General features: G+C 44.8%; 1 protein-coding gene and 1 pseudogene across 1 annotated transcript in view; both read left to right on the forward strand.

The window, feature by feature from the left end:
- The first annotated feature begins 4,561 nt into the window (after positions 1-4,561).
- Positions 4,562-14,355, forward strand: part of CLSTN1 (calsyntenin 1) — a 34,477-nt gene continuing 24,683 nt past the window's right edge. The window contains exon 1 of the mRNA XM_008567869.1: positions 4,562-4,684. The gene's annotated coding sequence lies outside the window, so the exon portion shown is untranslated. The remainder of the gene's footprint in view (positions 4,685-14,355) is intronic.
- Positions 10,868-11,928, forward strand: LOC103586573 (annotated as a pseudogene).

The following is a 14,355-nucleotide window of genomic DNA, read 5'->3' on the forward strand; positions in this document are numbered from 1 at the left end:
ATTCAAAATTTAGTTGGTTTTTTAGTGATCTAGAATGTGAGGAAATGAGTCAGGCATAGATTCTCAACATAGGTGGTATGTTCCTGGACTTATGGCCGGCAGTCTCTTGTCTTGGTGATTTTGGGGTGATGATTACAGAAACATCTGTCACTTGTTTCTGTAAATGTTTTATGATGCAAATTGAATGTGATGAAATATTTAAAATATCATTCATTAAATATTTAAAAGTTGAGTCTTTGGAACTGGCGAAATCTCTTCATTCTACTGTCAGCTTAAAGGAGCAATTTAGAAATTTTGAATTATAAAATCAAAATACTGGAGAAAAAAATAAAGGAGCTGGGAATATAGCTAGAAAATTATTTTTCCCCTTGAGCCATTAGCCATCAGGGTAGCAGAAATACTCATTTTATGTTACTACCCATTACAAGTCTTCTGCAGTTTGCTCTGCCTCATACACATTCCTGGTGGGTTAAGTAAAGGACTAAATTAATTTAGTTTAAGTCTCAGGAGTATTATGGACTCAAATATTGGCGTGATCTTTAGTTTTATTATTTATTATGCTTGTAATTTTTAAAATAAAACTTTAAAGTATGAAAACGAATTGGAATCACATATTACTGTTAATGGCAGATTGAACTAATAGTTTTGTTTTAAAATGAGAGATTGCTGATACACGTGGGATCTTCACAGTAATTTCTGCAAAATAGCCTGTTTAACCATTGCACATCTGTCACTCCAGGCTGTGTTCCAGCCCATGTCAGAGTGTGGTATATTTAAAAAGATCTGGAGAAGATGCTGAGTTCTAGCATTAGGTAGATGTTCAACCTAATTGCAAAGTGGGGTTATTCTCAGTGCTCCATGGAACCTTCTCAGACCAAAGGCTGGAGCGTGCTGCTTGTGAGGCTCCCGCATGCAGCTCCGGCACTGTCGCCGGGAGCGTTGCTGGAGGTGAAGGGTGGCTGTGCCGTGACCATCGGGATTTTTTTCTGCCCTTTTGTCCAGGAGAAGCTTGTGGGAAGGGAGAAGTCGTGTTTGAAGGCACTTTACATTTACGGTCTGTACGATCTGGGTTTCATTTCATGTCAGGTCCCTCCGTGATCTAACTAACCATAGCTTAATGTGGTCGGGAGTGGTCTCTGATTCCTCACCTCTGGATTTTCTAGCTTCCTTGCTCAGAACACCCACCTGCCGGAAACAAACAAAAAAATAAAAAACACTTCCCAGTGTCTGAAACCCCAAATCATACCTGTTTTTCAGTTCCTAACTCCAAGTCTATCTTCTGTATGAAAGAATTTACAAACCAGGGCAACTGATTTTATTTGTATTACGTGAATACTTATATGCTCATTCACTTACCAAATAGTTACTGAATAATTATGTGCTGAGTACAGTTCTAGGTATTGGGAATTAGCAGAGAACAAAAAGGCCACCCGTCACGGAGTCTGGGTTTGCGCGGGTGTGTTGGGGAAGAGAAATAACAATGCCACCAGCCCTTGACATTTACTGAGTGCTAGATGCTGTTCTGAGCATTTTACACCTAATAACTGTTTCATCCCCCAGCAGCCTGTGGGGTGGGTGCTTTGATTGTCCTCGTTTTACGGATGAGGACACTGAGTCTCCAGGGTCAGAGCCCAGGCAGGACTTGTCTGGGCAGTTGGGCTCCAGGGTCCAGTGCTGTCTCCCGCTGCCCTCTCTGTGTTGACAGAGGGAGGGTGGGTGGCACTGAGCAGCAGAAAGAAGGTGGAGATGAGTAGGGAGAGAGCGACTCAAAAGGTCCAGTCCCTCGAGACCCTGCCGGGGCTCAGGAGGGCAGCACTATTTAAGTAACATCAAGGCATTATTTGCCTTTTTCTCATCCTCTCGCAGGTGTACAGTGGAGTTTTCTAGAGGCCGCATGATGGATAACCATGCAATGTAGGCCACAGTGGGTAGAGTTGAGAACCCAGTGGCATTTTCTTAAGCCAGACAGCAAATGATTTGCAAAAATGTAAAACGTTGCCACTCTTCTTAGTAAACATAGTTGTTTTCATAAAAATATTATTTATGTTAATGTATAAATTTTTTTTAATGATTTAACAAATTTTAAAATTTCTCTTGGTTTTAATTTACAACACAGTAAATACTGACAAATAGACCCACATAAACAAAAGCCATTTGGGGCCTTTGATGACATTTTGGTGTAAACAGGTTCTGAGACCGCAAAGTTTAAGAACCACTGTTGTAGAAGATTCCATCTGGCTGCCGTGGGTAGAGCAGGTGCAGGAATGTGGGGGTTGGTTACTGGGCTTTTGTGATAGTCCAGGTGAGCAGTAGAGTTGATAAGAAATGCTGCATCTGGGTTTATTTGTGTGTATGTATATATTTTTTTCGTTGTGGTAAAATACACAACATAGAATTTCCCGTCTTTCAGCGTGCTATTCAGTGGCATTAAGGACATTCACACTGTTGTGCAGCCAGTGCCCAGAACTCTTTTCATCTTGTAAAACCGAAGCTCTGTACACATTAAATGATACCTCCCCATGGATCTGGATTCATTTTGAAAGTGAAAGCAAAAGGATTTGCTATTGGTTTGGATGTGGTATGTGTAAACGTTCTGCAAATGTGTCACTAATTAGAGGGAAGGTGGCTTTGTTCTGGTCTTTTTTATTTTTTATTTTATTTTATTTTTTTTTGTCTTTTGTCTTTTTTCCGTGTCCGGCAACGGATCGCAACCCTCAGTGTTGCCCCTGTACCGGACCGGGGACCGGCAACGGGATCGCAACCCTCGGTGTTGCTCCCGTGCCTCGCTCAGCCAGTGAGCGGGAACCGGTCTGTATGTGGGATCCGAACCCTCGGGCGGGAGCGCCGCCGCGCTTCCCAAGCGGCGCACTATCCAGTGCGCCACCGGGCCGGCCCATTCTGGTCTTTTTTACTTCCAAACGTCCTTCATAGCACACTGCCCCTGGGGCTTCCGAGGGCACCTCATAACAGCAAAGAAGTAGTGTCACAGCTGGGTACCACTGTTATGAAGATACTTCTGCATTGACTTACACTAACAGGAAAGAGCCTGAGTAGTGCATTCAGCAAACAGGCACCGTCTACTTGCAAATAAAATTTTCATGCCATTCCTTTTCATAACAGCTTAATTGAGGAGTTTCCTGGTTAATACATATCCTGAGGTTGTAATGTGAGCTGTTAAATCTCTTAAGGTGCATGTAAAAAGAAAATGAGATGGTTTGAGCTGTGTGACAGAACACAGCTGCTGAGGGAGGGACAGTGTGGCCAGAACCCAGGGAAAGTGTGGCGTAGACCCCTGGGAGCCAAGCCCCAGGCAAAACAAAATGGATAGGAGCAAAACACTTGTTTTATCAGGTAAGTGAAGCAAGCAGTGGCCAGGACAGCAGTTCTTACCTTAAAAACAAAAGTAGCCAAGGTCAAGGGTTCAGGTCACCATACCAGTCACTGCCCCCCTCCCCCAAGTAGCAGTAATTGTGCCTCTTGGAGAAGGAAAAAATACCACTTCTCCAACGATCCCTGCCACCCCTGTGAGGAGGGTGGGGGTGTCACTGGTTTACAAACAGGGAAGTTCAGATGAAGAGATCAATTAATGTGCTCAAGGTCACAGCTCATAATAGATGGAAGGTGGAATTTGACCCCAGCTTCCCACTGTTAGAACCTCTGACTCCAACTTGGGCTATTCAGTCTTTTTTTTAAAATTTTGCATTTAGTTTTATTTTGGTACTTTATGTTCATAATTTTATATTTATAAATATTGTCTGTTTTGCATCTCTTTTACATTTTGATTTGTAATGCTAATTAAAAATAAGGAATATCTGGGCCGGCCCGGTGGCGCACTGGAGAGTGTGCCGCTTGGGAGCGTGGCGGCGCTCCCGCCGAGGGTTCGGATCCCATGTGGAGACCGGTTCCCGCTTACTGGCTGAGCGCGGTGCGGGCGCAGCACCGAGGGTTGCGATCCCGTTGCCGGTCAGTAAAAAAGAGACAAAAAGGAAAAAAAAAAAAGGAATATCTATTGTCTTTAAAAAATGAAAACATTTTTTTTTTTTTTTTGTCTTTTGTCTTTTTCCGTGTCCAGCAACGGGATCGCAACCCTCGGCGTTGCCCCCACGCCTCGCCCAGCCAATGAGCGGGAACCAGTCTGTATGTGGGATCCGAACCCTCGGGCGGGAGCGCTGCCGCGCTTCCCAAGCGGTGCACTATCCAGTGCGCCACCAGGCCGGCCCGAAAACATTTTTCTTTGTAACTTTTCTATGATAGGCTAAAAACAGATAAATGTTTGAGTTTGTCAGTAGCCATAAGCCCTTTTTCTCCCTGTTGATTTCTAGAGCAATTTATTTCTTATTTCTGGTTGCTTCGTGGACTCATTATTTACTCTAGAATTTAGAATTTCATCCAGTTTGGGTCTTGATGCCATGCTTTGCAACAAAGGTACAAGTGGTGCCTTCTCACCTAATGAGAATTGCATTATTTTAATAATAGATGTATATCCTCTGAAGCAGTGGAGTTTAAAATAATTCTAACCTCATCTGTTTTCTTTCTTCTCTTTCTTTTTTTTAAAATATAGTTAACAAGCACAAGCCATGGCTCGAGCCCACCTATCACGGGATAGTTACAGAGAACGACAACACGGTGCTCCTTGACCCCCCCCTCATTGCCCTGGATAAAGACGCACCTCTGCGTTTTGCAGGTATGGACGTGGACTTTATTTATTCTTGATAAATTTGGACTGGATGGGAAGCATCCCACACTTCCCATTTGGATTAGTCTGAGCCTTTCTGAAAATGTCTTGATAGCTGAGCATTGTTGTTGGCGCGTATACTCCACATTTTTCCTTTAACAGTTGGGGTGGCTGACCAAAAAAAGCCTGTTCTTATCATTAAAAAGCAAAATATTTAATTTAACTGCATCATTATATTCTTCGTCTTGATGTAGCCAGATACCATCTAGACCAGCGCATCTCAGACTTTAGTGCACACACAGTACCTGAGGATTGAGTTAAAATGCAGACGTGGATACAGTGGGTCTGGGGGGGCCTGGGATTCTGCCCTTCTCACCTGCTCCTGGAGCTGCTGGTCCTTGAGTGGCAAGGATACGGGGAGTCACAGCTCAGAGTTTGCTCACACTACCTAGATTTCAGTTACCTGAGAAGACTTACTTAGAAAAGTTGAGCAGTCTTTATAGAGGAATATTTTTGATGTAGAATTTACTTTTAATGAATTTTTAGCTTGAGTTACTTCATAAGATTGTAACCTATGTCTTTGTAGAGACACATTTCTAGGATTGCTTTGGAGATATTTGTAACATGGTCACCTTCTGCGTCGCTAACATTTAATAGCACTTTCCAAATCCTAAGTGTCCTTGCTCCACATCAGGCCACGGTAACTTCCTGAGTTGGCAGAGCAATGTGCTGCTGAGCTCTTTCCTTGCCTCACAGTCGGAATTGACATTGTAAAGGGAAGTTTTAAAGAGTAGTTTTTGCATGATATTTTTCCAGATCAAAACTTCTCATATTAGAGTGTTCTGTTTGCCCAGGGACAAATAAGACAGATGGGATGAGCTCATATAAAACATGTCACACATTGGGCCGGCCCGGTGACGCACTGCTACAGTGCGCCGCTAGGGAGCGCGGTGGCACTCCCGCCGAGGGTTCGGATCCCACATACAGACCGGTTCCCCCTCACTGGCTGAGCGAGGTGCGGGCGCAACACCGAGGGTTGCGATCCCATTGCTGGTCCCGGTCCGGTACGGGCGCGACACTGAGGGTTGCGATCCGTTGCCGGACACGAAAAAAGACAAAAAGGAAAAAAAAAAAAACATGTCACACATTAATCTCACTACAGAAAACTGAGGGAAATGAATGTGGGGTTGCTTCTAAAGAACTGTCTAAAAAATAAATGTGTACTTCATTCTGTCCAGGTGCCACCTCACATTGTCACGTAAGTAATCTGAGAACCAGCACAGTGTGCTGTGTGAGTCAGTGCTGGAGACAGAGCTTCCTAGTCAACTTTACTTGTTTATTGATTTTTGGAGAGAAATCCGATCAGATGGACGGTAGAGGAAGCACTCTGTGCTGTGAATACACAGAATATTCTCCAGTTACTGAGATGATTTTTTCGTTTTTTTCTCCCCAGATTTTTATTTATTTATTTATTTATTTTTGCAGCTGGCTGGTACAGAGATCTGAACCCCCGACCTTGGGGTTATAAGACTGCACGCTAACCAGCTGAGCTAACCAGCCAGCCTCTCCTCAGACTTTAAATCCCTTTTGTCATTGCATATGGGTCTTCCCTGTAACTAACTAGGTGTTGAGTGTTAGTGTAGGTACATGTGTCCATGCACTCCCCTGTGTGCCTCCTCACGAGTGTGACATTTAGTGCTATATGGATCATTTTAAAGGGTGTACCTAGCTTATGTTTTTGAGTGGATTTATATTCATTTCTGACATTTTATGAAGTGATTGCAGACAAGAGTTCTGCATTTATTCTCTCAGGCTTTTCTTTACTAAGTATCATCTGTATACAGTTCAGTGGTTTGTAGAGGATGGTCCTGCTACATTGTTAATAATACATATACTTATAAAGCATTTATAACAGTGTTCCCGGCACTATTCTAAATGCTTTACAAATACAGATTTGGTTTTTAATCCTCAACAATGAGGTAAGTACGCTTTTGCCATTCTCGTTTTAAAGAGAGGAAGCTGAGGCACAGAGCAGTTAAATGATTTGCTCTGGGTCATGCAGCTCGTGCGTTGCAGAGGCAGGAGTCCAGCCCAGGCAGGGCAGCTCTTTGCCATGGTGCCACCCTGCATTTGTAACAGTGGGAAGCTGCAGAGGAAGTAGGAGATAGAATGTGCATAAAGTACTGATTCGAAGGAAAAAGTCATGTCAATAAAATATCACTTATTTTTTCTTTCTCATGGATTTAATTTTATTGTTTTGTTTGCCAAACTTAATGTACTGTAAATGAAGTAATAACTTATAATATTTTATGTTTTTAGGGATTCTCAGGTGTTTTTTAATTAATGTACAAAAATTACATACTGGGGTTTAAGAAAATGACATAGAGAAGCATTTTAGCAATTTTGGGGTGGTAAGACAGAAACCAGATCTGGAGCCTTATTTTGACCTAGTTTTGGTAATGACATTGAGTTTAATTCAGCACCATAGTGATGGTGAGGTGGCGTGGTAGCATGTAACATTTATCGAGAGCTCACAGCGTGGCAGAGGTTGTTCTAAGGCTGCACATGGGTTACATGATCTGAGCCTTTTCAACAGTCCCATGCAGTAGGCACCCTCAAACCATCCCCGTTTTCTGGATGAGAGAACAGGCTCAGAGCATGTCTGTCAGCTGCGTGACAGCAGGAGACAGCTGACTTGGCCTTCATTTTGTCCCCAGTACCTAGACCAGCACCTGGGATGTGCTGTTGCTCTGTGAATATTTGTAGAAGGCGTGAATGAGTTTGCCCAAGACCACAGGGCTCAGAAATGATGGTGCTGCCTTTGGGCCAAGCAGTCTGACTCCAGCCAGGAATCTTAGGTTCATCGCATTGGCTCTCATGACATTGTCTTTGAACATTGCGAACATTCTGGCTCACAGTCTCATCCCATTACAAGACGTGAGTGTGGGAACCGCTGGAGTTTTCTTGTCAAAGCTTTGAAACAAACACGTGTGTAACGTTGGAAGCTTAGTCACTGGAGCTCCTTGTAGGTTGTCACTAATCAGACATTCACGTTGAACATACAGAGTCTAGCCCAGATTGTGTTCTTGGGGTGAAACTAAGGGAACAAGGTCTTGGTATCTGTCATGTATTTTAGGAAATTTAAATGACTCAACATCTTATTCTTCCCCTTTTCCTTAATCTGCTAAAAGCCTGAGTAGGTGTGGGTAAGAAAATGTATTTTACATTTTTGTGTATTTAATGGAGAGTTAAAAGCCTGAGCCATGTATGTGGGCACACGGTTGCTGCTCTGAAAATGGTATGTTCTATGTGGGAAGGCTGAGCGTCCCCCTTGCCCCTTCCTCTTTTTAAGCTCTTCCCTTTAGTAGGTGGTTCTATTCCAGCATTTTCTCCTGCCTTCCCAGGTTGGGCACAGATACCTTATAAGATTGGGTGAACAATCAGGATATGAATAGAATCCAAAAGAAATTTCAGGGCAAGAATGGGGACTTTATTTTCATTGATATTTGATTAGAATATACTCAGAACGTCTATGACACTTTTCTCCACATTCTTGGTAATTTATGTGATTGCTGTGCCCTGAGGATGCTGATGGAGTTACGTACTGTACATCACTGCCCAGTTTTGCTTTTTCAGCATATGCAACTGAGCTGACATTGTGTTTGCAGCAATGAATGGAATATGTTAGGTTGACCCATGTGAAATGCCATTTTTGTATGTTGAAAATGTGAAAACATTTGGGAAAAAATCTGAAATTTCACACGGTTCAACTTACTAGAAGGCAGTGATCTTTTGAGCAGCAGTTTTCAGTACGTGTCTGGATGCCAGGACAGTTGCTTCAGGCTGATAGTTACTAACTAGGATGAACTCATTTTGGATGCACTTGTCTCCCAGGAAAGGTTTGGGATCAGTAATGATTACATACTAGGTTACTATGATGCTAGGTCTTCTAGAGGATATAAAAAGAATAAAACTTGGTCCCTGTTCTCAAAGCCACTGATAATGTAGGTGACAAAGAGCTAACCAGGGATACTAGGAAGTTTATAATTCAGTGCCAGGTGAGAGGCACAGGTAATGTGGAGTAAGAGGGCAGGGAAGTGATTTGTAAGGCAGGGCTTGAACTCCTATGAAGGGTGGGTAGATTTTTCCCAGGCAGTGAAGGTGAGTGAAAGCTGGGAGCAGAACTGGGAGCTGGGGGGCTTCCCTGGGGGTGAGTGACTAGGTTAGCTTGTGTGGCATGGGGCATGGAGGAGCAAAGGATTGGAAATCAACCTGAGTCCATAGCGCTGCCGTTGCCAAGTTGAATAAATGGGATGTTATCGTGCATGTGGTTTTTCAATACTGGCATCTACATCACCTGGGTCCCTTGTGTAGAGCACGGGTTCCTGTGCTGTGCTCTCAGCCGACTGAGTCTGTACCTCTGGGGTGGAGCCTTAGAAATACGTACCAGCCAGCTAGGTTTGGAAACCTCTAATGGGCCAGTTTCTCCAAGTCTGCAGACAGTCTGCATTGGATCCATCTGGCAGTACTTGTTAAAGGTACTGATTACTGGTCTCTGCCCCCAAAACTGTGAGTCACAATGTCTGAGGATTGGGCTTAGAAAACCACATTTTTAGCAAGCTTCCCTGATAATTCTTGGCATAGTAAAATTTGAGAACCATTGCTATAGTCAAGGAGGAACTCATGAGAGCGTAACCCCTGGAGTATGTGTGTGGTTATTGTTACTGTGTACAGTGTTTAAGGTACCCTTGAAAAACTGTACTGATTAGAGCCACATGTGAGCTTGTCCCAGAAACTAGCCTGGACCAGTAAGCAAGGAAGCCTAAGGTCACCAAAAATAAGGGACAGCCTGGATACCCAGCTGGTGAGCGTGGGTGCCATGGCCAAGTAGAGCAGAGACAGTGGGTTAGGGAGGACGGTTGGATTACCAGGGACATAGCAGTGGATACTTGCTGCCCAGCAAGCGTCCATTTTCCCTTCTTAATGGCCCCCTAATCTCTTTCCCATTGGATGCAGATTGGTGGGTCTACAACCTGTTACCCCGTCTCCCCCAGCCAAGTGCATGCATAACCCAAGCGAGGCAGAACAGATGCTCCCTCCTTGGAATTCGAATACTGAGCAGAGCAACAACAATGCTAAGAATAGTTGCAGTTTCATTCCGTCTGTCCAGGTTTTGCTCTGGGACTGTGTGGTTCCTTTTTCCTGGTCTCTGGAGCCATCTTGGTTCCTGGTTGTTTCCAAGTCCCTTTTTCTTTTTTTTTTTTTTCAAAAGATGACTGGTAAGGGGATCTCAACCCTTGGCTTGGTGTTGTCAGCACCACGCTCAGCCAGTGAGCAAACTGGCCATCCCTATATGGGATCCGAACCTGTGGCCTTGGTGTTATCAGCACTGCACTCTACCGAGTGAGCCACGGGCCGGCCTCCAAGTCCCTTTTTCTGGCCTACAGTCAATTTCATGAGTTCCCATCAGCTTTCCAGTAGATTCTCTTTTCCCTGAGTTAGCTAGAATGGACATATGTTGCTTGCAACCAGAGAACCTTAACTGTTAGAGTCAGCGCTAATGATTTCCATAAGGAGCGAAGGGAACACTTGCAATGTAAGGGCAGGATCTTCGGAAATAGAGCAAGTTCAGAAAAGAAGAAAAAGAGACACCCTTCCCAGTCAGGGAAGAGAGTACAGTTGGGGGCCATCTTCAGATTAGGAGGAAGACTTCAAAAGAACGACAGGGCCAGCCTGAAGCTGGGCTTTCTCTGAGGGACAGATAAGGAAGGTGAGAGCCAAGTGCTGTCAGCCGAGAACCCTGGACGAGACTTCGGGTGTCAAGAAATCAAATCTAGACTGTGTTGGGTTCATCCATTTCTTTATATTTTAATGTTTTGCTTTTTAAAAATTTTTCAATGAAGTTCCTTTTGAGTAATTTAGGTGGTCTTAGGGGAATGAAGGGGTGGGGGGAAGAGATTGGGAAAGATTTGGTTCATTCCTAGGCTAGCATAGCTAGAGAGGTGGTCTGGAAAACCTGGGAGGGCATTTTCAACATGATGAAAGCAGTTTTAGGTAGATTTCTCTAGCAGAGCAGTGGAACAGAGTCTGAATTGAGGGGTAGAGGGCAGGGCAGAAAGGAAATAGGATGTGAGAGGTGATTCTGAGAGGTCCTTCCTTGCAATCCGTGAGGTTGTGTGAGGTTGAGAGAAGGCTGAGTTTAGAATAGCAAAGGGGTGGATGTGTGCCTTTACGAGGGGACTTCACAAAGTACCTGGAGGCTTGGCAGACGCTGATGCCGGCCCCAGCTGTGGTCAACTCCATCATATTCTTGACTGCCTTTGAGGGTGAGCCCTTGGACTGTGTCTCCTTCGAGCTGTTTGCAGATGAAATTCCAAAGACAGCAGAAAACTTTCTGAGCACTGGAGAGAAAGGATCTGGTTATAAGGATTTCTGCTTTCACAGAATTATTCCACAGTACATGTGCCAGGGTGGTGACTTCACACACCATAATGACATCAGTGGCAAGTCCGTCTATGGGGAGATATTTGATGAGAAGTTCATCCTGAAGCACAGGTCCTGGCATCCTGTCCATAGCACATGCTAGACCCAACACAAATGGTTCCCAGTTTTTCATCTGCATTGCCAAGACTGAGTGGGTGGATGGCAAGCCTGTGGTCTTTGGCACAGTGAAAGAGGGTATGAATATCGTGGAAGCCATGGAGCACTTTGGGTCCAGGAATGGCAACACCAGCAAGATCACTGTGGCCGACTGTGGAAACCCTAATAAATGTGGCTGTGTTTTCTCCTAACCACAAGAACATCCCTTCTGCAGCTCAGGGGAGCACCCGCCACCCCATCTGCTTGCAATATCCTGAAATCTTTGTGCTCTCATGGAAGTTCACTGGGTTCCATATTCTCCTTATCCCCCTACAAGTCTAGCTGGATTGCAGAGTTAAGTTTATGATTATGAATAAATAACAACAACAAAAGTTCATGGAAGGATTCGTGTTACCTTTTAATGCTATTTTTCGATGAACTTTCTGGAGTCCCCTCGTATATGGAGTGACAGTGATGTAAGTCCGTGCAGGGCGTGAACTGTCGGGACCTGTACATAGCATGGAGAGAGGGAAGAGGAGCGAAGCAGTGACAACTTCAAAGTTTAAAAAATGAGCTCCTGGGAGAAAGGACTGTTATTGACAGAATGTGGTCTCTGGTTGGGAGGGGAGATCACAAGGTGAGTGTAAATTTCAGAGGAAGTCAGATGCTCACTATGGAAATATCTAAGGAACCGTTGTTAATTTTGCTGGCTGTGACGTTACTGTAGTTAAGTTGAACAAAACCTCTGTTAGAGATATCCCTCTAGAGATTCCTCCTGAGGTAATGACGGGTGGAACAAAATAATGTCTGGGATTTGCTTTAAAATACTCCAGCAAACAAAAAACAGGAAGTTGGCAGGGATCAATGAAACACGCAGCAGCATGTCGCTGTCCCCAAGCCTTCCCCTCTTCTCTGTGCCTCAGTTCCATAATGGCCCCATCAGCCAAAATCTAGGGGGTTGCTTTGACGTTCATGCTCTCTGTCCAGGTGGTTATGAAGTCCTGATTGTTCTCCTAGAAATCCCTTAAATCTTTCCTCCTGACACTGCCTTGGTTTAGTAGCCCCTCTCATGTCTCATCTGGAATGCTGCGGTCATTATAACTAGTTCACTCGCCCCTAGCCTCGCTCTGGTCAGGTCCGTCTTCCTCATCAGGATCAGCGTGTAGGTTGAATGTAGACAGACCATGGAGGGGCGTGTGCTGGCAGGTTGTGCAGATGTGATGTGCACGGTCACGCGGCTGGTGCTGAAAACCCAGGACTGCCCAGGAAACCCCTGCTGCCCCTGCCGCATCGAACTGCCACCCAGCAAGACAGTTTTCAAATCATTTTAGGGAAGGGACCCAGCCTGACTAGCGATTTAATAAGTGCCAGTGGATTTGAGGTGCCAAATCCTGTTGGTGGAACACACTAAAGTAGCCAACTTACATATTCAAAATAGGTGGGGATATGTGGAAAAGATACAATTACACATTTTTGCTATTCTCATTATAAATGGATAGGATCCAGTCTTTTGGAGAGCAGCCTAGAAATAATACATAGTGAGTTTTAAAATAATTTATATTCTTATGTTTGATAATCAACCTTTGAGACACTATTCCAAGATTTCCCACCCTAACAAATGGTAATACATGTTCACATCTAAAGTACTAATTCCGATTCCTGCCTCCAAACCTTCCTTTCACAGTCTTTGCCGTGTCAGTAGAAGGCAGCTCCGTCCTCACAGCTTCTCACTGACAATCCAGCAGCATTGGTCTTGCTTTCAAAATACATCCCAGATAGGACTGCATCTCACTATGCCTTATACCACCCTGGTCTGACCTCCGGAATCTCTTGCAGGGATCACGCAAGTGACCCTCTTTGCCCTCTGATAGGTTTATTTTCAGCACCTCAGCCAGATGGATCCTTTCAAAATATAAGACATATCGACCCATTTCTTTGCTCAAAACCCTTTAATCATTTCCTTCTCTGTTGGAGGAGAAGCCCCAGTTCTGGTCGTAGCTTAAGAGGCCGGACACAGTGTAGCTTCAGGGGACCTGTCTCTGTGGGACCTCACCTGCCGTTCTCTCTGCTCAGCCGCCCAGCAGCACGGGCCTCCTCCTGTTCCCGCCGTCTGAAATTCTTCCCCGGGTAATCACGTGGCTTGCTCCCTTAGTTTCCTCCAGTTCCTACTTAGACATTAGGTTATCAGCAAAGCCTTCCCTGAACACTGAAGTCTATTTTTTTTTTTGCAAGCCAAATTTTTTATTTCTTTGTTTCTTGCACTTGGAGTACTCTTTGATCACATCCTCGGCCTGAGATTCTTTGCCACAGCTCTTAGCTGCTGTACAACTGCAACCAACCACTTTTTAGGGTTTTCCCTCTCTGTCAGTTTTACAGAGGCCTACACGTTCCCCTAGTTTCTTGTTGTCATCAACCTTAATTAGGTTGATCTGGTGTTCAGCTCAGAGGGCCTCCACCAGCTTGACACACACAGGCTCATCCCACCTGGATGCAGGCACACAGACGTGGGCGTGGCGCTTGCCCAAGGCATTGGCAGCTTCGTGAATTCCACGTGCTAGGCCTTCGTGGATGAGGGCGGTCCTCCACACCTCTTGTAAAGCAGTATGAACGTCCACTAGCCTCCTGCAGCAGTGCCTTCCTCGGCCATGGCGGCGGGTTATAGTGAAGCCCGCTGAACGCACCCAAGCCTCCACGCGATCCGGTGGCGGCAGGGAAAGAGAAGCTGAGGTCTAAAACCGAAACACCCCTGTGTCCCCCTACACTCTGTATTCTCCGATCCCTTCATCCCAGCCTAACATCTCAAGGAGAGGTGTGGAGAGTTTACAGCTGTTGGCAAACAGTTCCAGTCCTCCTGACAATCTCACAGAGAGAAACAATCCCAAGGACATTGCTTGAATGGTGAGTGTTTTGACCCCTTGTGTTAGTCTGCTTCTATTACTTACAACAGAATTCCTGAAACTGGGTAATGTATAAGGAAAATGAAGTTTATTTCTTACAGTTTTGGAGGCTGGGAAGTCCAACATCTAGAGAACACATCTGGTGAGGGTCGTCTTCAATGGTGGTGACTCTGCAGCAACCAAGTTGTAACATGGCAGAGTGGC

This window comes from Galeopterus variegatus, unplaced genomic scaffold, assembly GCF_000696425.1.
Source record: "Galeopterus variegatus unplaced genomic scaffold, G_variegatus-3.0.2 Scaffold353, whole genome shotgun sequence".
NCBI classification, from domain to species: domain Eukaryota; kingdom Metazoa; phylum Chordata; class Mammalia; order Dermoptera; family Cynocephalidae; genus Galeopterus; species Galeopterus variegatus.